General features: G+C 45.8%; 1 protein-coding gene across 9 annotated transcripts in view; it reads right to left on the bottom strand.

Moving 5' to 3' along the window:
* MAP3K14 (mitogen-activated protein kinase kinase kinase 14) overlaps window positions 1-22,087 on the bottom strand; it is a 45,440-nt gene extending 23,353 nt beyond the window's left edge. For 3 of the 9 annotated variants that reach the window (XM_023553760.2, XM_064271004.1, XM_064271005.1), the window contains exon 1: window positions 21,981-22,087. The gene's annotated coding sequence lies outside the window, so the exon portion shown is untranslated. Of the gene's footprint in view, window positions 1-3,278; window positions 9,434-10,388; window positions 21,751-21,980 lie in introns of those variants that run through there. The other 6 variants (XM_064270998.1, XM_064271001.1, XM_064271003.1 and 3 more) reach the window with 6 other exon arrangements.
* Window positions 22,088-25,605: the final 3,518 nt, after the last annotated feature.

The following is a 25,605-nucleotide window of genomic DNA, read 5'->3' as shown; positions in this document are numbered from 1 at the left end:
TGGCTTGCTTTAGACAAAGCCTGGGAAGAAACCAAATGCAGCCAGGTTTTTAATAACTGCCCTCTGATGAGAGTTTTAAAACAGTAACTAATGCTGTAGTCTTCCCTGCTGTGATGCCATTAAACCTAGGTCACTCCTTCTGTTTGCTCTTGGGGGCATAAGGGCAGATCATGTGAAGCCTAACCTCTAATGTCTCTGGCCCGTGGCCCATGAGACCGTGGAAAGCTGTGATATACTAGGTTCGAGCCTTCTTTCCATTGAATTTGCCTCGCTTGTCTTTCCCCACCATAAGGGCTACCAAAGGCTGAGCCAACTTGATTGACAGATGGGGTGAGGTGGGGTAGGGTTTACTGGTCACTATTAACTTGATTTTTTTTTTTAGCATCTCTGCCTTCAAGGGCTTCCTAATCCTCTGAACTCCAAGCAGCTCCCAGCTTCTAGCATGGGTACCTGGATTCTGTCCTGAAGGCCAGATGCTGAGGAGGCTGACTGGGCAGCCTCATGGTTATATGATGGTCTTCTGAAGTGTAAGGGGTATCCTGACTTCTAAATTAGGGGTCAGCTCTCCAAGGTAGGGTATTTTGCTTTTAACTATACTTTCATCTTACCCCACACCTCCCCAATTCCCTGCCCCTCCAAAAAAGAATTGATCTAGGGCCTAGAGTATATCCTAGGGCCTAAAGTATATCCTACCTTTCTCAGCCTCTTTACCAGGGGAAATAAGATCTTTAAAAAACAAACCCCAAAATCTCCAAACCTAACGGTATTAGAGGTGTGCTTATAGGGATCTTGGGATTACCTCAACCTCGTCAGTTTTACTTGAAAAAACTGAGGCCTAATGAAGTAAAGGCTTGCCCAAGCTCGCCCAGCCCATGCGTGGCACAGCAGGGCCAGGACCTGGAACCCCAGGCTCTTTAGGCTGTGTTGCCCATTCCCAAAGTTTCCTGGGTTATAGGAAACACAAGGACGGGAAACTCTTGGTTTTCCCTGGTCAGAACATTGTACACAGTGGTGCCCCCGGTATGTAGCATAGCAGGGCACAGATCAGACAATTGATGTTGGCTGAATGATGAAATCAAAGGATGCAGAGTGCTTTTCCATGCCTTTCAGAGAGAAGATGAGCCTGAGCATCAGGGATAAAGAGAGCCCACTTGACTGATGAGAAAGATGAGGCTGAGGAGAGTACAACTTGTTCCAAGGGCACCCAGCAGTCCAGTGATCTAGCTGCCCTTGAGCTCAGAGAGCCTCTCTGTCTGGTATGGCCTACTAAGTGTTCTGGATTGCTTATCCTGAGCTAGAGCTCCTCCAGAGAGGCTGTGGGGCACCCCGTTGCCCTTGGGAGCTGTACTTTCATCTTAGTGGTTAGGTAGGCATCTGGCCAGGGGCCCTGTTCCTCCCTCCATGAGCACACCAGGCTCCCCTATCCCCAGAGAAGAAGCCAAGGCTTAGGCTGAGGCAGCTGAGCTCAGAGCCTCCTTTGCAGTTCTCTGATGACTCATCCAACAGCCTGGCTGGCAGAGAGAGTAACAAAGACGCCGTTGAGAAGCTGACCCAGCAGATGGCAGCTGAACCTGTGAAGGCCACAGGGAAACGGACTGACCCTCACCTCCCAGGGGCACGAAATCACCGCCTGGGAGCTGTAAAGCTTCTCCTGTGGCTGCTTTCCTATGCCACATGACCATGACTCAGACCCTCACCAACCGCCTCCAAGTTCAAGAGACTATTCTCAGGACACACTGGCCTGACAGCAGCACTTCTATACACACACACACACACACACACACACACACACACACACACACACACATTCACTCACTTGTCCCTCTTCTCCAACTTCTGTAAAAGTTCTGCAGTAAGCCTGGGACGGCTGGCCAGGTAGCTTTCCCAGCCCTGGGCTCTGGACCCTAGCTCATTGCCCCAGCTCACAGCCCCACGTGTCTACCCCTTGTCACTCCTGCAGCTTATGAGGGAGGTGAGAACTAAGGGGGAGCTAGTTATGTTTCTGCCTTTGAAGGCCAGTCAAAATCCTGATCCATTACTAAGCCTGGACACTCTCTCCATTCCACTCAGGCGTCAAATGCATTTGACCCTGATGTCCTCTGTATCAGAGCTGTGGACAGGAACAGTGGCAACAGCCAAACCCACTCAGCCCACCCACAAGTTCATGAAAACAAAAGGGGAAAGGAGAAGTAGAATTCATTCAGTATTATTTTAGGACCTAATGCATGTATGATGCCTATTCTCTCTTCTGCGAAGTCCTGACGACCCTATGGAGAAGTCTGGGGGGTAGGAATGACTGATATGGTACCAGAATCGACCCTGGGTCCTAGCTGTGTGATGTGCCTGTTGTGAACAAGGGGCTCCTGAGCCCTGAGACTCAACGTGGCTCCCCACCAGCTAGTAAAGTTCTTCTGTCCAAGTTGAGAAGTTCTTAGTCTGGGTTCAAGGATGGCTTTAAGGAGATCTGAGTCCCCAGAAATGATGTGCCATGTGCATTTTTCCAAGAAAGAGGTACCATAGCCTTCATCATATTGTCAAAGACTCTGTATTCCCCAGAAGGCTGCTCTAGTCTCCTTAGAAGATAAGGGTGAGAGCTAAATGTCTGATTCTGGCTCTGTCCTTCCAATCCAACCTGACTGCAAGTTAGAATCATCACATGAGTTCTTAAAATCACTCACCCTAGATTACTGAAATCAGAACCACTGGGCATTAGGCCCAGGCCTGTACTTTTGACAAGTTCTCTGGATGATTCTGATACTGAGGGGCTAGGGACTACCATCTGACCCAGCTCTAAACTCTAAGGTTGCACGGTAGTCATTAGCCACATTTGATTATTTAAATTTATTAAAATTAAAAAAATAAAATAAAAAACCAGTTCCTCAGCTACACTAGCTACCATAGTGGATAGTGCAGATAGAGAACATTCCCACTGTTGCAGAAAGTTCTATTGGATAGCACGGCTCTAAGGTGACGGCCATGTTTTCTCTGACAGCAAAACTCCCGTTCCTTGGATTCTGGGACAGAAATGGGGTTTAGGCGAAATTAATTTTTTATTAACTGGAAGGCACAAAAATAATGTTTTAGATTTTGATCTTCAATGATGGTAACCTTTTTAAAATGTATCCTATTTTAGTTTCCTGCTTTAGTAAGTACAGTGCAATGAAATCACCAGACTAGGTGGTGATTAAAAGCAGTGGGACCATTTTTGTCAAATGAAATCATACCTCAACCCCCAATATATAAAAGACCTAGAAGCATGCAACTGGTATGTAACTCACATGACAAACAGCTGCTCTGGGTAAGAGAGGGTGGGAAGTGCCCCACGTGCTTAGCTTCCCTTTGTCCACCAAGGACCTCTGTGGAGTCCTGGTCTTTGAGGAAGATCATTTGAGAACCAAGTGGCCTAGCAGGTCTTTTGCGGTTCCTTCTAGTTCCAAAAACATAAAGACTTGTCAGGATTATTTTAGGGCCAGATGACTCCAACTCGAAACAATAATTATCACTGTTTGTTAAGCACCTACTGTTACTAATCTCATTTTCACATGTGAAAGCTGAGGCTTAGAGAAGTTAAACAGGCTGCTATAAAAGTTCCACAGTTACAAGCTGTGGAGATGGGGTTGAACCAGGCTGCTGCCTTCTGAGTCTGCAGGCTAAACCTGAGCAGGTAACTTCTCTAAGTTTCTGTTCTTTGTTCTTTAGAATTGTTTCGAGGACTCAATGGGCTAAAGTATATGCAATGCCAATCAGTTTGCCTGGCCAACAGAAGATGTTAAATGAATGTTCATTCCCTTGTCCTTACCAAGCTAGCAGATGCCATCACGAGACAAAGGGACTTCTCTGTTTTGGCATCATATAGTCAAAGCGCCTTGAGCCTTACCTAAGGCATTCAACATCTTGAGCCTTGGTTCTCCCACATATAAAAGGAAAATAAAAATCTTCATTTTATAGTGCCACAGTGACCATTTCTTCTCTTGAGAATGTCCACTGAGGGGCCAGGGCAGACCAGGGCAAACCCCTCTCATGATTATTTCATCTGGAAGTAGAAACTTGTCCTTCTCTGAATGCCCAGAGGGACAAACTGCAGAAGCGTAATGACTCAACTTCCTTAATAAGATATTGGTTGAAAACCAATCTCATCCTGATGCTTCCTCTTTTAAGCCTTCAGCTTGCCCGGCTACCAGGCCACAATGGGAAAGGCCAGCTTCTGCCAATCAAGAATGAGAGGCTGTGGCCAGGAAGGGGAACCACGGGCAAGTGGTCAGCAGAGCAAGCGGGCCTACAAAATAGCCATCTGGCCAGGCAGACACAGTGGTCCTTATCCACACTCAGCCTGGTTTACCTTCTGACCTGCCTGATCTCCCTGAGGCCCAGCCCCCAACCTCTGTTCTAGCCAGACTGTCCCCTCCACTTGCCCGAGCAGGGCTGCAGTGGACAGACGGGATTCTTTTTCTTTGCTCACCCTGTTCCTCCCATACAGAATGCTTTCCTCCTCTATTAATGTCTGCCCAGATCTTATCTATCATTTGAGACCTATCTCCTCCGTGTAGCCATTTATGACAGGCTTCTTCATTCATTCAGCAAGTGTTCCATGAGTGTCTCTGAAGTGCTAGGGGCTTTAATAACCACTACATTCATTAAATGCCTTCTGTGTGCTGGGCATTAAACGAGATGGTTTATCTATATTATTGAACTTCACAGTAACCCTGCAAGGTTGATAATTTCGTTCCCATTTTACAGGTGAAAAACCCACGGCACAGAGAGCTAAGTTATCTGCAGGAACAAATAAGGCGCAATTTATACAAGTAGGACATCTAACAAGGGTTTAGGGCTAAAGTCAAGACATTCCTGGCCCTTTCACCTGGGACTCAAGGATCCTCAGCTCCTTTCTAGAATAAAGGCTTGTTGGCAGAGATACCTGGAACATTCAGAAACTGAGCAGTGTTATTACCCCAGATGGATATTAAAAAAAAAAAAAAAGCCAAACCTGCTGCCGTCGAGTCGATTCCGACTCATAGCGACCCTACAGGTCAGAGCAGAACTGTCCCAAAGGGTTTCTAAAGCTGTAATCTTTACAGAAGCAGACTACATCTTTCTCCTGTGAAGCAGCTGGTGGGTTCAAACCGCCAATCTTTCACTTAGCAGCCGGGTGCTCAACCACTGTTTCTCACCAGGGCTCCTTAGATGAATATTACTACACCTATTTTACCCCTAGGATCTGCTCACTATTAGTAACAATTTCTTAGGTGATGTAGGCAGGAAGCCCAAGAACGAAAAATGAGGGGTCTCCTCAGTCAGGGCTGAATCAGCAGTAAATTTGTCAGACTTCTAGTTGAGTTATACCAGTACATGCTCCTGGGGTGTTAGAATTTTTAATGTGATTAGTTTTAACACGTCATTTCATTTTCTTAAAACAATCAAACCCACACACAACATATACATACGTAAACCAAAGTTCCAGCAGGATGGCACTTCCTTCACTGAAAGAACCACTGAAGGATGTGCTTTGGCAAGAAGAAATGTAAATCAGAGAGAAAAACAGGATGCAAGGAATAATGGTAGGCATAAGAATTGATATGCTGGTCAATTCAATTAACAATAGAATGTGAAAAAAAAATTTTTTTAAACTTAAAAAAAATTAAATTCTAGACAACAGTAAAAAGGAAGAAGGTGGAGCGGGTTGTTCAATGAATAAAAAGTGATATAATCATTGTTTTCTTGGGGAATTTGTATATATAAGATACTTATACTTCCTTAGAAAAAAATTACAGTTAAGTATGTTAAAATTTAAGGGTAACTACTACAAAAATAAAAATACAATTCATAGTTTCCAAATCAGAAGGATAAAGTAGGAAAATAACAAACTTTTATATCTCTAACAGGAGACAAGGAAAGGAGGAAAAAAGAAGAAAAAGGATAGTAAACATAAAATGAAAACACAAGATGGGAGAAGTAAGTCAAAATACTAATACATCATTAATCACCATATACATGAATGGATTAAGCCAACAGACAATTAGGCTGGATCTAAAAAGATTTAGCTAGATGCTGACTTACAGAGACAAAACAAAATTACACAGAAAGGTTGGAAATGAAGCGATGGAAAGAGATTGCCCAGCAAATACACCTACTCCTCACTTATCAACTATCTTGTTATCCAACATTTCACATTTACAACAATAGTGAAAAAAACTTACTATTTGGAGCGCTAACGATGTACATCTGGCAGTAATGAATGCTGAGGTGTGAAGCAAGAGTAACAATGGGTGTGACGGTTGTTATGTGTCAACTTGGCTGGGCCAAGATTCTCAGTGGTTTGGCAGTTACGTAATGATATAATTTGGCAGTTGCGTAATTATGCGGTCACCCTCCATTTTGTGCTCTGATGTGGTCATCCTCCATTTTTGCATAACACTGGTTTTTGCATAATTACCTGTTCTTTGGAACCTAACAATGTAGGTAAGTGAGGAGTGGGTGTACTAGTAACAAAAACAAACAAAAAACCAAAGTAGTATTAATACCAGACAAAAACACAAAACAAAACTTAAAAAGATACAACAATCACTTATACGCCCCCAATGATAAAGCATCAAAATCCAATGACTGGTGGCAGCTGGAGGCTTTGTAGATGAGTAGGGCCTTGGCTTCAGAGTGTTCTGTCAAACTGCAGAGAACTACAGGATCTTAGAACACAGAACTCCATGAGCTCATTTTGGGTCTGCTGCATGTTGGGCCCTGTGCTGAGTGCTGGGAGTATGCTGAGGAAGACGCAGTCCCTTGAGGACCTGTCTACTGGGGGAAACAGACAAGTAGTCAGACAATTAAAACACAATAGAGTAATGCAGTGACAGAGACAGACACGCAGCAGATGCAGTGGGAGCACAAAGAGAGACCCTTAGTCCAGTGTGGGTGGTGTCATAGAGAGGCCTCTAGTTCTGTGTGAGGGGTGTCATGGAGAGGCACCTCGTCTAGCGTGGGGGGTATCAATAGAAAGGTACCTTGTCTAGCGTCGGGGGAGTGTCATAAAGAGGCACCTAGTCCAGCATGGAAAGTGTCATAGAGAGGTACCTAGTCCACCATGGAAGGTGACATAGGGAGGCACTTAGTTCAGCCTGGCGGGTGTCATAGAGAGGCCCTAGTCCAGGGTAAGGGGCGTCACAGAGAAGCACCTAGCCCAATATGGGGGTGTCATAAAGAGGCACTTAGTTCAGCGTAGGAGTGTCAGGAAAGGCTTCCTAAAAGATGATGCCTGGTCTGAGTCTCAAAGGGTGAGCAAGAATTGCCCAAGAGAAAGGAGAGGGTATTCCAGGTAGGGAGGACATCAACAGTTAAGGTTCAGAGGTGAGTCTATTTGGGAATTATGAACTGCTTGAAGTTGCTAGTGGGTAAAGCTTAAGTCAGAAAGCCATAGGAGATGAGGAGATGAAGCTGGAGACTAAGTTCACATACCAGATATACCCCCAGGATTTAAACTGTCAAAAGAGCAAGAAGGTATTAGTCTACATTCTCTCAAACTCTTAGGGGTAGAGAGTTACAGACAGAGAAGCAGATAGGACAGGGGCAGTCAGTGGATGCTGGGCATTAAGTGAAAATCCTGCCATTGGTACTGAACCCCCTCAGCCCGAGGCTGACAATAGTACAAGTTAAAGGCCTCTGGAAGGCTTACTTAATTCTCTCAGAGAGACAGATGGGCATAAGATCACTGGGACCTAAAAACAACCATGTGAGGAAGGAGAAACCGGGATCGCTGAGGCCCACACGCAGGCACTCCGAATAAAAACTAAGCTGGTGGAATCTCAAAACCTGCCTCACTTGCCAGCTTGAAGCCTGCTTCCCAGGTGAGCAATTTCTGTATAAGCATTTCCCATTAAGGAGGCTATGAAATGTCAATGTACATTAATCACTAAAATCTTACAGATCAATTATAAGAAAGAAATCTGACATGCCCACAAAACTCAGTCTCACCACCAATTCTGTAGGTTTAATTGCAGGGTACCCTGGTGGCATAGCTGCTAACCAAAAGGTCCGCAGTTTGAATCCACCAGGCGCTCCTTGGAAACCCTACGGGGCAGTTCTACTCTGTCTCATAAGGTCGCTATGACTTGGTATCGACTCGACTGCAACAAGTTTGGTTTTTTAACTGCAGAGTAAATAAAATTTATACAGTAAAGTTTATGACTGTCCTATAATTCCTGCCACAACCCAGCCAATGCTGGCTAGCTCCAGGCATACAAAAACACTGTCTTCAAGGCCCCTTAGCATAGGTCTTACCACCTCCAGCTTTTCCCTGACCCTCTCCCACCCCCCAGTGATGCTAAGGTAATCTTTAAACATCATCTTCCAACTTCGAGCTCGAAGACAACTGATGGCTCTCCACTGCTTATGGCCCTAGTCCTAATTCTGTGGTCCATAATCTGTCTTACTACTGTTTCTCTAAACATGGGTTTGGCTTTGGCCATCTGATCTCTCCACAAACCCATACTCAACCCTACAGGTCTCTGTGTGTGTCATGTCCTTTCATGACCGCCTGCACAGCCTGTCTGTCCTTCACTGGCGAAGCTCTGGCTTCCACCTCCCAGAAGCCCCTTCCAACAGCTCCATGGCCCCAATAGCTTCTTTTTCTGCCTGCCTTCAGCATTTGATCTCCTCACTTTCCTCACCATTATTCTGGCATTTATTCACAGATTCCTCTTTCACTCATCAAATGCAATATGTAGGTGAAAGGGCTCAGGAAATGATAAAGCGTTATATAAAGAAAGCCATTTTTTGTGTGCACAACTCATAAAATTGCAATCTAAGTATGGTAATACCAAAAAGATGTATAATCAGATTTCTGGGGTATTTTTATAATAGTAAAAAACTGGATCAAAAGATGTCTAATTACAGGAGAAGTAAAAATTTTAAACAAATCATCTTACATCTATTAAAATGTTTACAAATAATTTTTAACAGTACAGGGAAATGCCTATGGAATACAATGTTAACAGAAAACTGAGAATTACAGGCCGTCCCTGGGTTACAAAGGTCCTGACTTAGGAACAACTTGTACTTGCCCTTCAACGTTAAACTGATCTTGTTTGTAACCCCGGGGCTGCCTATATAGCTGAAGTGAAATCAGTGAGAGTTTTTCCAGGTCTCACAACTTTCCCACTTTTGACAGGGTGCAGTCTTACACTTTTCTATCGCTTGTTTTGGTGGAAAAAATTTGAGTTTTCCTTCTCTGACAGGTTTCTGCTTTACACAGATTCTGGCTTTCACAGGTTTTACTGTATCAACATTTATAAACACACAGACATATACAGCAATGGTTCTCTTTTGGTGGTGAACTTACGGATGTTTTAATATTCTTGGTGCTTTTCTAATTCTTCCACATTTTTTTTTGGTCTGGTGAGCCTGTATTACTTTTCTCAGTTTTTAAAAATTTTTAATAGATATTTCCAAATGGTAAAAAAAAAAAAAAAAAATACAGAAAAGATATACAGTAAAGAGTGTAACTCCTTCCCACCCTTCCCCACTCCAGAGGTGATACCATTAAATTTCTTGTCTACCCCTCCAGAGCTGCTCTCTGTAAAGTATTACTTCCATAGCGAGAAAAAGCTATAACTAACAATGGGTCTCTTCACTTGATGAGCTGCTGCCCCCCAACATCTCCCCCCAGGCCCAAAAAGCTCCTCACCAGAACCTCTGTGGCTGGTCAGTGATTCTGGCAGCAGGGCCACTAAAACAGAAGGATATCCAACAGGCCCACTGGGCTGGAAACAGGCAAGCTCACTCCTCCAGGTTTTGGTTTTCATTTCACTCTCTTTTTTGTTCTCCCTTGGGGACTGAGCTTTATCAGTTGTGACTCAAGAAGTAGGAAGGTGCTCAGGGATGGCTCTGTCAGCTACCCTCAACTTCTATGGCCACTGCTTCCCCGCCCTTATTTATAATCATCCGATGACAAACATGCAGTGGTTACAGGCCTGCACTAGAAATGCTTGTGGGCATGAGTGGCCCCATGGACAGTGGGAAACATAGCAGAACTGAGAGGAAACTGCCAGCCCCTCCTTCACTGCTTATGTAAAAGGGTGGAATCTGAGGGCTGGCCCCAATCCAGGAAACCCAACGGAGGGCAGGGTTTTTGGCTAGCCTCTCCTACCTTCCTTATATAGTATCTGACCCTTTTTTTTTAATCTTTATTTTTTTCAAATACAAAAATAATACTTGTCCATTGTAAACATTTAAACAATACAAAAGTGTACAGAGAGGGAAAATATTCCCGTACCTCTTCCCCCTCCCTGCAGCATAAGAAACAAAGTTTGGTGTAAATTCTTCTAGCTCTATTACCACACATACACAAACATATAGTTTGGGACTATTTTAAAAAAACAAATGTGGGGTTATATACATACCTAGTATTCTACAAGTTGCTTCTTTCATTTAACAGTATATTGTGGACACTGTTCTCCTTCAGCGTATGCAGATCTATTGCATTCTTTTTAACAGCTCTGTAAGATTCCATGGTATCATCATTTTTTCATCTATTCCTCTATGAATGGACTTTCCGATTGCTTCAATTTTTTACTCTTGTAAGCAGTACTGCAAAAAACACCTTTATTCACATCTTTGTGCACTTGTACTAGTAACCCTAGGTGTGGTGAACCCCTGAAATTGGAATTTCTGGGTGAAATTCTTGGTGGGATCTCTCTCTTCTCCTTTTTTCTTTGTCAGGGAATTAGGCAAGATCTATCACTCAAGGACACGTGGTTACCAAACATTATATTAATCATGGTACTTATAATCTAGTTGGGGAGAATGGATGGATGGATAAATGACAAAGGAATCACAAAATGATCTTGGGATCGGAAGGGCCCTTAGAAGTCATTTATTCCAACATATCACTTAATCCGGAGGAACAGCCATCTAGCCTATACAACAGGATAGGATGGCCCTGGCATCAAAAGATCTGAGTTCCAACCTTAGTCTCTCAGCTCTCCGGTATGTGACCGCGGGCAGATCACTTAATACGAGACTCAGGTGTCTCATATGTAAAATAGGGATTCTCAAACCTACGTAACAGGGTTTTGCAGGATGATGAATTGTTTCAATGCCCAATATGGTGCCTGGCACACAGTGGGTGCTCTGTAAATGTCAATGGCACCACCAGTAATACGGATGCTATTAAAAGATGAACAGTTCTTTTCGTGATTGGAAGTCCAAATTGTTTGAAAGTCCTTGCCTGTGCAGAGCTGAAACCCACGTCCCATATCTTCTAGCCAGCAGTCCTAGTGTGAAATGGAAGATCTGGAACAGAGTCACTGTCAAAGGAGGAGGAGGAGAACCCGAGTGCAGAAGGTCAGGAGTGGTCAGCAAGAAAAGGCCAACCCACGTGGGAGGATATTCTTCACTGAGCATTCTGCACAGCTCACCCAGTGCCTCTCTGCGGGTGGAGGCTCAGCGCTGAACGGCCTGAGGAACGAACCGCTGCTGCATGATGGGCAGGGACCCAGAATTCCTTGGCAGCTACAGCTGAAATCAGTTGTCCCATGGACATCTTTGGGTGTTTTCAATAACCTGCTGCTATGTGTATATACATAATTACACGCTGGATGTCAGTAATAACTAATTTAATAATGGCAACTATCACTTATTGTTCACCATGTATTAGGATGTATTGGGTGGTGTTTACATTATTTCTGGAATCTTCTCAATGATCCTGTGAGCAAGGCACTGATATAATTCCCTTTATATAGAGGAAGAAACTGAGGGTCGGCAAGCCCTCAAGGAAGTGACAGCAACAGGATTTGCACCCGGGATTCTTTTATGTTGAAGCCCATACTCTTAACCACTACATTGTCTGCACTTTCATACGATCTAAGCTTTAAAAACTGGGATCTCAAATGCAGAAGTTGCCAGAAGCCAAAGGTTTGTTATTTAGAAACCCAGGTACTGACCCAGGAGGAAGCACCTCAGTTAGGAAGCATGAACACAGCCTGCCTATGTTCTGGAAAAAACAGCTTTAAAATGGCGATGGGGACCAAGACTGTGGCAGACCTGCGTTCCTGAGCCCACCCATGCACAGCAGGGCCCAGGCCAGGGACTAATTCTGTTACAAAGATCCAATTTACCACTCATTTTGTAAAGCCCGGCTCCTAGCTTCTTGAGCTTATTTACTGTTCTTTTATAATAAAGCCTTGAACATCAGCTGCTAGCCTCATAAATATGGTCAGTACTTTGTCCCCAAGCCCGATGTAAGGCATTATATAAACTTTAAAAGAAAAGTATTATGATGCATTTTCATTCCAACTTTCCAGTTTTTGTACGAGGAGAGCCAGAGTAAACAGAAAAGAAGCCACAGGAGCCATCTCTGATCTACAGAAAGCAACATGGAGTTGGTATGGAGGAGAACATGGGGAAAAGGCAGTATCACGGGTACGGGGGGAGTGGGGGAATGGGGGGGAATCAACCACATGTGCACTTCGTTTTCCACAATAAGCAGCAAGGGATTTTTAAAATGTATGTTACATAAGAAAAGTTTCAAGTGTCCCACTCTGAAATCTGCAGGTTGGGGTATTTGGCTTAACTGAATATTCTCTTTATGTGGCAGCTACAGTGTATACCATTCAACAGTTAGCAATTCCAAAGACTGCAGTGCCGTCAACTGCCCTCAACTCTACAATCACGCTGTACACAACCAGCTTTCTTTGATGAGTCAAAATTCACTTCTGGATCTTGCCAAGCCTTGAGGTCATCATTACAAGCTACGTTTTGGTTGTGAAAAAAACTCTCCTTGTTAACCTTTCAGATTGGATTCTGAGCAAAGAGCACTTCCTTAGGCTATGTTCAATGCCCCTGAAATAGAGCCGCCCCCTCCTGTCTTGGTTTATAAATCAGGCTTTCCCAGGTGGGACTGGCTTCAAGCAGGGTCTACCAGTATTAAGAGAAGACGAAGAAAGACAGGCTTAGCCTCCCTTAAGGGAGGAGGCTTCAAGTTAATTGTAGTCACTGGTGACTGGTTCTGAAATTGAGGAACTAGTTTGAGGAACTTCAGAATAAACAAGAAACCCAAACAACTCGGCTTTCCACAGAAGACTTCCAATGCATGAGGGTAAATGGAAGGAAGCACATGGCTGGTTTGGCTCCACCCTTTGGCGGTGGAACCCTGACCATGGCCTCATTTCAGATGCTGCCTTACATATACACTCTTTGACAAACTGGCTCAAGTGACCAGCTTGAGGACATGAGCAGTAGGGATACATTTGACATGGCCCTTTACAATGAAGGGTTCACATTCCTGCCCACCCCCAGGAGGAGAGCACAGGGCCGAGTGGCATCGATGTCAGTATTCTCAGAGGATCTCAGGTGGATTCCTTGGTGAGGGATGGGTAACCCATGAAACAGCTTGTGGTTCTTTTACCCTCTCTCAGGCCAACAGGGTAGAGAAAGGAGGAGTCTGGATTCTAGTTTTGTATTTTCAATCAATGACAAATATTTATCCAGTGCTACCATTCTCCTGGCACTGTGCTGGCCAGTGGGAATACAACGGCAACCAAGACAGACAAGACCCTTGCCCTCACGGAGCTCCTTCCCCCAAGTGCTGAAGTTTCGAGGTTGCTATAAAGCACCTATTTCAAACTGAAGAGTAGTACAAGGTCCCAAGATGAGAGGAATGCCAAGGGTGTTCCCACCCAGATACCTGCAGAATGGGGAGGTGAGGTTCCTCCCCTCCGAGGGTCTGAGCAGCTTTGTATGTGACATTAGGACTGGATCAAGCTGGAAAAGGAGGGCCCTGGGCAATGGTGCCTTCCTTGCTCCTCTTCAGCACCCACAGACATGGTTTATGATTTAGCACCTGGGTTGAACTGTAATGAGCCTGCTTTTGTGCCCATCTTTCCCTTGCCCTAAGAGCAACTCTAGGGCAGTGACTCAATCATCCATATTTTATATCCTAGCACCTAGCTGAGCCTGGCACATTTGGCATGCTTGGCAAGTGTCCACTGACTGAAAAAAATGACTGACACACTCCTGAGGAATAAATAAGTGTCCCAGGTTCTGAGTGCCTGGTTGGCCTGGGATAGGAATATCCAGACTGTCTAACCACCTGGCAAGCTGGAGGGGAGGGGCGTCACAGTATGGTGGCTGGTTATCTGACTGCACCCCAGCAAGAAGGTGTCACATAAACTGGCCGCTGAGCCATTCCTAGGGTCCCCTTTCCTAAAGGTTGACCTGTTGTTAGTCGCTGTCAAGTTGGTCCCAACTCATGGCAACCTAATGTATAACAGAACGAAATGCTGCCCATTCCTGGCTGTGCCATCTTCACCATCACTGGTATGTCTAAGTCGATTGTTATGGCTACTGTGTCAATAATGTTATGTAAAGAGACCCAATAATTTCCAATTTCTTGAGAAAGTTACCCTTCTGAATTGGAAAACATCCATTTGGGCTCAGATTTACATCTGTGTGCTAGACGGTAGGGAGTGCATGACTCTATTCTTACATTTGTCTTGGTAAAGCTATTCCTCTCTCTCAAAGTATAGCATCCACCAGTTGAGACTGCTGGGCATAGGCTCAAGTGACCCGGTTCATCCAATTAACTCCTGGGGCAAAGGGCTCCATTTCTAATCTTAATTGGTAATAGCATCCACATTTGAGGCTAGCTAGGTCCCTGTTTCCTCCTAAATCTGCCAGCCATTCCTAGTATCAACCAGAAGATCGATTCTGGTCCAATAAAAGAAAACTTCAATGCCAGCAGAAGGGTGGGTGGAGTGGGTGGTGGATCTCAGATACAACAGCTCTTTGCACTTACAGGGGGCCACCATCCAGATATGACATCGTATTTGCCCACAAGGAAGAGCCTCTCCACTGAGAGGTGCAGGACTGATCCAGCTGGGATGATGCCTGACTATTCAGCTCTTTTAGCCAACTGCATGCCACGGGCAACATAACATGCCCCTTCTTCACAGATAAAGATACAGAAGCTTCTTGGTGCTCAAGTAGGTTTGTACCCTCACAATCAATCGTTAATATTTACTGAGCCCACACTTTGGGTAAGCTACTCTTTGGCAAGGTAGGTAAGTGCTCTAAAGGTGTAGGCAACCTCTGAGACGTCTAAGTAATCCTGCCCAGAATTGTATTTTCTTTTCAACCTTGACCTCCTTTTGGTTATATAAACTTCGTGGTGCAAGACGGCATCAAACAAACAGCTTTCTGTTTACTTTTTCTTAGACCCAGAGCAGCTGCTGCTCAGGCTCCACCCTGCCCAGGCCTGGTAGAGCTTGGCTTGGAGAAAGGCTGAGAGTAAGGGGTTCAGGGTAGGGGAATAAAAGGAGGAGCTAGTTAAGAAATAAAATTCCTACACCAGGAGTAGTTCCTTTGTGCAGCGGCAGCAAAACACAGAGAAAGAAGCCTGGGTTTTAGATCAGGCTCTGCCATTAACTAGCTGTGTGGCCTTCAACAACTCACTCAGCTCCCTTAGGCCACCAGTTGCTATTTTGTAAAATAAGGGAGCGTACAAACACTAATGATCATTTCCAATACGTACTTTTTTTTTTTTTAACAGCATGATGTTATTTACATAAGTTTAAAAGTATGCAAAACAATACCACATGCGTTTATGGATATATACAAAAAACAAAACAAAACAAAACAAAAAACACCAAACCCGTTGCCGTCAAGTCAATTCCGACCTTACAGGACAGAGTAGAACTGTCCCATTGGGTTTCCAAGGAGCGGCTGGTAGATTTGAACCGCCAACCTTTTGGTTAGCAGCCAAGCTCTTAACCACTGTGCCGCTAGGGCTCTTAAAAAAATATGGATACATAAACAAAAAACCCGTTGCTGCCGAGTTGATTCCAACTCATACTGACCCTATAGGACACAGCAGAACTCCCCCATAGGGTTTCCAAGGCTGTAATTTTTTTTTTTTAATTGTGCTTTAAGTGAAAGTTTACAGCTCAAGTTAATTTCTCATTCAAAAATTTATACACATATTATTTTGTGACACTGGTTGCAATCCCCACAATGTGACATCAATCTGCACTTCTAATAGTTCTTTCCTGACAAAGCAGTTAAGGTCTCAGGTCATTTAGCCATGTCAGCCTGAAGCCACTGGATGGCTAATCCAAAGTGATGGGGTGTGGATATTGGGGGTGGAGGGAGTGTGTGGCTGATATGGGAAACAAGATCACTTGCAAGGTCTTAATAGTTCCTCCCCTGCACCTTCAATAAAGTCAAGCTCATGTGGGTGATCCGCGGCGTTGCTTATAGATGTTCTTGTCTATCAACCCTCCAGCCCAACCCAAACCATACTGGTCTAGAGCAGTCTCTAAACAAGATTCCTGCCTTGAAGGATACTTGAGGAGGCTTTAGTGGTCACAGGGTCAGCAGAAGGCCTTAGTAACCAGAAATTGGGAGGAAGAAATGGCCCATGAGTTCCCCCTGCTGCTTCCTTCTGAGTCCACTTCCGGTCCTAGAAGTGTAGACAACTGAGGTGGTGGCAGGCTTGGAATTACAGAGCTTCCTGAAACCCAGGGTTTAATCTAGCCTTCAGATTTAATGCAGTCTTCAGAGGCTCCAACTCAGGTGGGCAAAGAGAAGGCGGGTAGAAAAGGGTTCCCCAACCCAACCGGTCTTTCATACCAAAGTACGGCTTATATCTCTCTGCTCTCTGCCAAGGGATTTCCCAGCTCCCCGAGGCCAAAGCTCCCCTCTGCTTCTTTGCTGACTGTCACTGGAAGTGGGCCATTTTCCACAGTCAAGGTGGCTGGACTCAGGAGTGCAATGTCTGCTGATCTGGGCTCTGTGCCCTAGCCACACTACCCCCACCAGGCGGTCCATCTCTCCGTCAGTCAGCCAGCCCTGGAGACCTCTCAGTTGCTTCCTTATCCCTGTCTCTCAAGCTCTTGGCCTGGAGTGAGACTGATCCTTGGTGGAGAGTTTTTCAACACAGTCTGCTTAGAACTTCCTCTACAACTGTGCTGGCAACTAAATGTGCCTGTCATCTACACCCCTGCATGGGTGACTCACCTTCCAGAGAAAATGTTCTGCTCACCTAAGCAAAGCTGCCTGGAAAATGACTATGGTACCTACCAAATGTGTCTGGGGAACCGACTAGTTACTGAGCTGGGTCCAAACGCACTCTGCCTGTCACCTCCTGCCTGAAGTCAAGGGCGAGCTGCCACTCAGGCTGGCAGGTTTCATTTTCATCTGTACTGAGCTCCACAGGAGGCTTGACATCCGGTGATCTATTTTTTCTAAAAACTAGGTTCACTTTAGAAATGACTCCTCGACCATCAAGACAGCTTCCCCAAGAGAAAACAAAATGTTATTTAAAGGGAACGTCAGCCTGGTGGGGTCCTATATTTTTGTTTTGTATTAAGAAAGGGAAAAAAGAATCCAAAACCTAATATGAAACTGGTTTTTTTTCTTGTACAATTTCAAGGGAAATCTGCAAGTTCCTGACTGCAGATCCAGAGCCCCCAAACACGGTACTAGAGAGAAGCTGACAAAGATATATTTGTAAGACAGAAAGGGCATGAGCTGGGGGTGCTATGTGTTGGTGGGAACCTTCCCCCCTAATCGCCCAAAGAAGAATAAGTCCTTGCAGACTTACATTCTACACAGTATTTTCCCTTTTTTTCACCCGCAGAGTGGGACCTACTTCACCACACGTGGGCATAAGGCAGCCTCTAGAAAGGCCCACTGTGACTTCTGGCTCAGAGTTTTGGGAGGTCCTAAGGGGTGCCCCTAGTTTAGGATCACAACACTGACCAGGCGGAGCCCAGGCCTTTTTAGGCTTATTTGGAGTGTAGTGAGGGCAGTATCCAAGTGTAGTTAGTGTTAAGACAAGGAGTGCCCAATGCCAAGACCTCTAGACTGGAGAAATGCCCTCCTGGAAGAAAGGTCCTCAGAAAATGACTCTTAGACCTCTCAGGTAGTCTGACCCTTCCTGACATTATCTCACAGAAAACAGAGGTCTAGTCAATGTGGTAATTGGTAACTACAGTACTACTACTGCTACTAGGACTACTAACAACAACAACAACATTAACGGCCATCATGTTCTGAGGCTTATCCTATGCCATGCACTGAGCTCACCACTTTATTCTCTCATTTTCTACTCCAAACAATCCCATGAAGTATTTCTGACCCCATTGACAGATGAGGCACCCAATGCTTAGAGAGGGGAATCATTTGCCTGAGGTCGCAAAGCCAGATAGTTGCAGAGCCTGGACTTGACCTGGGTCTGTCTGACCTGACAGCCTAAACCACCACATTTGATATGAGGACACCATAGACTTGCTCTACTGCTCTGGGCAAAGCACTTGGCCTCTCTGCCTCAGTTCCTACATCTCTAAAATGGGGATAAGCAGACCTGTCCACCCTGCTTATGTTAAAAATATCATGAGATATACTATTCATCTTTCATCTCTACTCATTAATAAAAGCAACTACCCTGGTATAGTTACGTTCAAAATTGACATGTTCGGGGGCAATAAAAAAAAAGCTCTATCCTTCCTGTCCTTTCATGGATAAGTTAGTAGAAAAAGCAGTGAACTAGGTGTCAAGACTAGAAAAGGACATCATGTTTGGTAAAGTAGAAGGTCAGCGAAAATGAGGGAAACTCTCAATGACATAGACTGACACAAAAGCCACAAGAATGAACTCAAGCATACCAATCATCATGAAGATGGCATAGGATCATGCAACGTTTTGTTATACATAAGGTCACCATGAGTTGGAGTTGACTCAATGGCAACTAGTAACAACAAAAACAGCAGCAACAGATGTCAACAAAAGTGGGTTCAAATTACGGGCATGACACTGATTTTCTGAGTAATCTGGTCCACTTTATCTTTTTCAGGCTTCACTTTTCCAATCTTTGTTCCTGCCTTTCTTTATACGAGTATTGTGAGAAAATACAAAAATAGCTCCCAAATACTATTACTCTTGATGCCATATAATTTCAGAGGATTTATATCAGGAGGATAATTAAAGGGTATAAAATAGCAAGAAAGAAGAGGACTCTTTAAACTTGAATACAAAGAAAGCACAGGCCACTAAAGAAAAATTACTTTTCTTGGCATTGTCACTCTCAGGTGATAAGACAAGCCCAGAACTTAAGACCCCATATCTAACAGACTTCAATGTCCCACCAGCTCAACTGAAATGATCTCCTACACAACTTGCCCTATGTCTGGCCTTCCATTTCTCATCTACTGCTTTCGACATTTCAGTCAGCAGCACCAAGTACATGCAAAGCCTTCACACGTGCATCATTTTACGTGTTCACGCTACCCCTTGGAGCTGCTCAGCTGCACTCCTTTCCCTTACTAGGGACCTTGGTGTTCCAAGGCCAGAGGGGCTGGCTTATCCTTACAATTCCCAATAATCCACTGACACAGATTTTCCCCCCATGTCAATTTCATGCTGGTGCCGTCAAAAGTGCCCATAATGCTCCGATGTCTCCAGTTTAACTGAAACACTAAAATGGGGCAAACAGGAAGCATCAGACACAACTGCGGTAGTGACTTATTAATCATGAAAGCAGAATTTTAGTTGCATTTTAACCTTTTGCCAGGAAAAAAAAAAAAAACAGCTTTGAGATGATGGAAGCCTTGGTAGAAATATGCTGCCTGATTGTGTATGAAGCTTATACTTGTTCTTTAGCAATGAATTAGGTTTTAAGATTTTTTAACGTTTCCCCAAGCAAGTACATCTGTCAAGTCAACCAATGTGAATCTGTCAGCTCTTCATCAAGGTGGCTAGGCCTGTCAGGAAAGCCCATGTGGTATCCATTGAAACAGGAAAAAAATAGGAAACTAAAAGTGACTTCATAGGCCAAAGGGACAGAACACTCTTAAGAGGGTGCCAACAAGGAAGAAAACAGCCCTAGATGAAGCTTCACCTCTCACATTTCTACAGATCTCTCACTAGACTCAGGTCATGGATGGACTGTTATCACTCACCAAAAAAAAATCACAACAGTTGCCTAGGGTTGGACAGCCAATCAGGGCAAGTCCACTTCTCAGCATGAAATGATACACAAACACTCCAAGCAGATCACAAAGGAGGCAATGTTCAACAGGAGAATCAAAATGAGGAACCAAATCTCCATCTGTTGAGGCGAAACAGCCTGGCCAGACATTTTTGTTTAATAGATGAAGGCTCATCTGGCAGGGTCTCTGTCAATGGTGCCACTCCCACAAACTCTAACAGACAATACCAGGGGCAAAAAACCCCTTTAGAACTCCTCCTTATCATCTGAAAACACTCAGGAGACAGCCTAAAACTTAGCGGCTTACTGCTGTCTGATTTCACAAAAGTGCTGAAACATATACCTGGGTTCTTATTTCTAAAATTAAAGTCAGAGACTACAACTTTTATTTTGAGACCTTCTGAGAAGTTCACCACACCCTTCAAAATAAATGAGGATGTCCTAAAGGTGTCTGAACATCTTAGAGGTCTGCTATCACTGAACCAAAGAAACTAACTTTGACATTACTTTAAAAAACCAAGAGTAAATCTGAATGCATCTTAAGCAAGATGAGCACCTTCTAAGTGTCTTCTCACATTAAGAGCATAAATACCACACCAAACACTGCTCCCTCTTTCCTACATCTGAGTCCCATAATGTGGTTCTGGTCCAGGGGAAGGAGTGCAGAAATGACTTGAGCGACCCAGGCTCAAGTCCCCCACTATCAATGTACGAGGCATCAGGCAATATACGTAATTCCCACCACCACCTCCCTCAGGTACTTCACTTATAAAACAGGACAATACTATCTATCTTAGCACAGAGACGTCTGAAGCGAAAAAGGGGTTACAGGTATCAAGATACTTAGATACTTAAGTAAAGTAAAAAATACATCACAAATGTTAAGATACTAATCTCCCTCTAATCTTTCATAAAGACCATGCTTCTAGTCAAGGGGTTTTCAACCTTTTTCCAGGAATAAACTTCAGACTGCTAGTTTGTGTCATGGTCCAATCTTATCATTTAATTTCATTTGCTTTTAGAGTTCTTAGTCCTTAAACATCACTACTGTTCTTTGGCTCCAAGTAACAAAAATAATTTTACCATTTTTACTGCTGATTTCTGTACCTTTTCTGCATTCGTCCTTTTTGAGAGCCAAGAGCAACATGTTAAACTCAGCTAGGAAGTAAACACTTTTCTGAAGTTTACCGAGAACCAGGGAGGTTCCTAGGCAGGTGGGAACCTCTGCACTGTACAAGTGTCCTCTTTCTGTCTCGTGCCCGGTCGCTTCAAGTTGCCAGGGCCACGATGGGCTTCCAAGTGGTAATATTATATCTTAGCCGGCAGATAAGAATGTCCTCAGTGGAAAGGGCTGAAGAATTAAAGAGCAGGGCTGGGGCCAGAGGAAAGAGGGAAGATGCTCCGGCGGCCAGCACTGCCCCGCTGGATGCCAAGGGCAGGCTCTGCTCCTTCTCCCCGCCTCGGAGCGTGACCCACGAACTTCCCGGGGACGGGCACGAGAGTTTCACTGGCCAGGGCAGGTGGCAAGGCGCACGGGCCGGGCGCACATCAGCATAAGACACCTTGCTCCCGGAGCGAAGAGAGCCCCGATCCTGGAGGGCACCCGGGGGGTGCGGGGAGGGCGCGGCCTAGCGGTGGGGGCATCTGAGCGCAGTGGAAGAGGGGGTGTTGGGGAAGGGGAAGCAGCGCGCCCCTGCGGGCGATTGGGGCGAGCGTGTGGCCTGGGGGGGGGTGCGCGGCCTGGAGGCCTGGAGCGAGCAAAGCGTGCGACTGTAGCCCCGGCAGCGCGTGTGAGCTAGGGCAGGCGACCGGCCGCGAGTGCCGACAGCCCGTGCGCGGGTGGGTCGGACCAGGAGGGCCGGGCCGCGCGGGACCGGACGGCCGGCTCCCCCGCTTAAGGGGCGGCGGCAGGCCAGGCCGTGGCCAGGCCATGGGCTGAGGAGCAAGCTGTCCCCGCCGCCCCCTCAGCGCCCCACGACGGGCCCTGGGGTCCGGCTCAGTCACCTACCGGCCGAGCGCCGATTTCTCCAGCCAGCGAGTGTCGCGCTCCTTTCTCCCACGATCTCCCGCCGCCGGTCACCGACCGCTGAGCTCCCAGCCCACGGTCGCCCCGCCCCACGGACGCCCAGCCCCGACCGCGGGCCCCGCCCCCTCATCGCCTTCCCGGCCGCCCCCGGGGCCACGCCTCCCCCGGCGGCTGCAACTTTGCCTCTCTTCGCGCCTGCTTTCTCTGGCCGCGTCTCGACCTTTGGCCCCTCCCACTCCTCCAAGATAACCAATGAGACGGGCCCAATACTAGCCCAGGCTCTCCCCGTTGTCCCGCCCCTCTAGCGGCGATTGGTTAACGAGGCCTCGTTTCCAGAAATGGGCACTATTTCCGGACAGTGTTTATAGAGAAGAGATTGCTGGGCGGACAGATTGACAGAAAGCGGAGGCGGCCGAAGTGATTGGTGTAACCACACATGCGCGCTCGGCTGCTGGCAGTCTTTTTACCGGTTGCGTTTTTCTTGAGGTTACGGGAAGGAAAGGAGAGTGTGCGCATGCGTGGGCACTCCCAGCCTCTGATTTCGGTTACCTTGGAGACGGCGAGGCGCACCCCCTCCCGGGTGTCGTTCCACTTCCCTTTTGCTGCCAGGCGGAGGCTGCTGAGGTCGGGGGTGATGGGATTAGAAATACTTTTGTTGAGCACTTACTGTATGCCTGACTCTGTAGAGTCCTTGAGGACGAGTAAGACAAGTTACGGTGCCTGCCGTCGAAAAGCTTAGGGAGCCAAGGGCCTACACAGGTCACAGGTCGGATAAAAACGTGTGTTCAAATCAGAGCCCAGTGAGAGCGTGCGGCTGACGTGATGCAAGGCCTCCCCTGCCGGAGAAACAACGTGGTGCTAACCCTGGGCGAAGCATCTCCTCGCTGGGTATGCAGGTTACCAAACCAAAAACCAAAGCCATTGCGGTTGAGGCTACTCCGACTCATAGGGACCATAAAGGTTACAAAACCAGAAAGATTAAAGCCTTGCATATGCAAAGAAAGGACTTGAGTTTAAATACCACCGAGGTGTCAACAGTGCTTCTGTCTGAATGGGGAGGAGGGATTGGGGAGAGGGAGTAGAGATAGAAGGTATGGATATTTTTTATTTTCTAAGTTACCTATCTTTTTTTTCCAGTGTTTCTACAGTGAGCCAGTACTTCATAGTAAAAAAAAAAAATCAAAAATTATTTTTAAAAGTTTGCAAAATAAAAGATGTGCCCCTTCCATGGTAACCCCCCCCCCCCATCAGGGACTCACACAAGTTGTGACCGGCTCTAATGGTAACGGTGAGGAGGCCCCATCAAAGGCAGCTGCCTTGAGCAGTCTCTAAAAGGGTTTGAACAAAGGCCAGGCCACTCTGCTGGAATCACACTTTTCAGACAGTCTTTGGTAGCTCAAAGCCTCTTTCTGAAGATCGGCACCCAACAAACACCTTCTCTTGGGTAAGGTGTTTGTTGGGTAAGGTGTTAGGGAAGACTATTCATTTAGGCATGGAGCCCTGTGGTGAGGTGGTCAAGATCTCAGGCTGCTAACTGTAATGTTGGCAGTCCAAATCCACCAGCTGCTCCTTGGAAACTCTATGGGCAGTTCTACTGTGTCCTATAGGGTCGCTATGAGTTGGAATTGACTTGAGGGCATACAACAACATTCATTTAGGCAGGGGTCACAAACTCACAACCTGCGGGCCTCACCCACTTTCCCAGGCCAGAGACATGTTTTGTTTGGCTGGCCCAGTGGTTTTTATTTGTTTGTTTTTTAATTTAATACCTTAGCAGCGCCTGCAGTTCTTTACAGCCTCCACCCCTGTTGTCTTGTGTGCAACCACTTAACCTTATGCCACCTGTCTGCCCCTGAAGCATTTGAGGTTGTGGCCCCATAAAGCCTGTGCTTTGGAGCCAGATATCTGATGCAAATCCTGGCTCTGCCACTGACTAGCAGGGAGATGGTGGGTAAGAATGAAGCTGGACTGTTGGCTCCTAAAGCTCCCTCCAACCCCAGGGTTCTGTGTTTCAGTGACTCAGGGAGAGGTGGAGCTTGCCAGATGGTAGGTTACAGGTTAGTGTCCGTGGGCTTGGATTCCTGGGCTTGGATTCATGTCTTGCCTCTCCTCTCACCTGTTTCCTCTGGGCACACCACTTCTCAGGAAGGACGTGGGCACAGACCCAGATTCTGCAGATGCTCCCTGGCTCAGCCTTGCCTTCCCTCTCTTTCATCATTCCTTCTCTAGTACACAGTGCCCACGTACCTTCTCCAGGCTCCCTTGGCACTTCTGTAATCTTGGGCCCCCTGCATGCCCAACTCACCCCACTAAGGTTATCTGCCCTGAGAAGCTGGAATATATGAAGAAGAACAGGACGTCAGGATTGGTGGAAGACCCTTTAACAACTGTGATATGCAGATGTCAAAACCTTGCTGAAAGTGAAGACAACTTGAAACACTGATGGAGATCAAAGACTACAGCCTTCAGTATGGATTACACCTCAACATAAAACAAAAATCCTCACGACTGGACCAATGAGCAACATCACAGTAAACAGAGAAAAGATTGAAGTTGTCAAGGATTTCATTTTACTCGGATCCACAATCAACAGCCATGGAAGCAGCAGTCAAGAAGTCAGAAGACACATTGCATTGGGCAAATCTGCTGGAAAAGCAAAGATGTCACTTTTAAGGCTGAGGTGCTCCTGAGCCAAGCCATGGTGTTTTCAGTCGCCTCATATGCATGCAAAAGCTGGACAATAAATAAGGAAGATCGAAGAAGAACTGATGCCTTTGAATTATGGTGTCGGTGAAGAATATTGAATAAACTATGGACTGCCAGAAGAATGAACAAATCTGTCTTGGAAGAAGTACAGCCAGAATGTTCCTTAGAAATGAGGATGGTGAGACTTTGTCTCACATACATTGGACATGTTATCAGGAGGGACCAGTTCCTGGAGAAGGACATCATGCTTGGTAAAGTAGAGGGTCAACAAAAAAGAGGAAGACCCTCAATGAGATGGATTGACGCAGTGGCTACAACCAGGGGCTCGAACATAGCAACGATGATGAGGATGGTGCAGGACTGGGCAGTGTTTCATTCTATTGTACATAGGGACGTTATGAGTAGAAACTGACTCAATGGCATGTAACAACAATGACAACACTAATGTGATTAACGGGAGAGATTGAACTCTTTGGCCCAAAGCTGTGGCTCTGGAGAAGGAATTTCATGTTAGGTTGCAGGGAAGGAACCAGGGAAAGAACTGGTTGGAACTCCTGCTGAGAATTTGCCTTTCTGTCCCAGATATGGAAACCTTGGTGGCATGGTGGTTAAGTGGTATGGCTGCTAACCAAAGGGTCAGCAGTTCGAATCCGCCAGGGGCTCCTTGGAAACTCTATGGTGCAGTTCTATTCTGTTCTATACGGTCGCTATGAGTCAGAATCGACTCGATGGCACTGGGTTTGGCTTTTTTTTTTTTGGTCCCAGATATACTGAATCAGAATCTACAGCTAAACAAGATCCCCAGGTGAATCTTATAGATGATAATTGTTGATAACCACTGCTCTACTGGTGGTTCTCAGAATTGGTCCCTAACTAGCAGCATAGCATCACCTGGGAACTT

Source organism: Loxodonta africana, chromosome 18, assembly GCF_030014295.1.
Source record: "Loxodonta africana isolate mLoxAfr1 chromosome 18, mLoxAfr1.hap2, whole genome shotgun sequence".
In the NCBI taxonomy this organism is placed as follows: Eukaryota; Metazoa; Chordata; class Mammalia; order Proboscidea; family Elephantidae; genus Loxodonta; species Loxodonta africana.
Note: the sequence above shows the minus strand (reverse complement) of the source record. Positions and strands in the feature narration are given on the sequence as shown.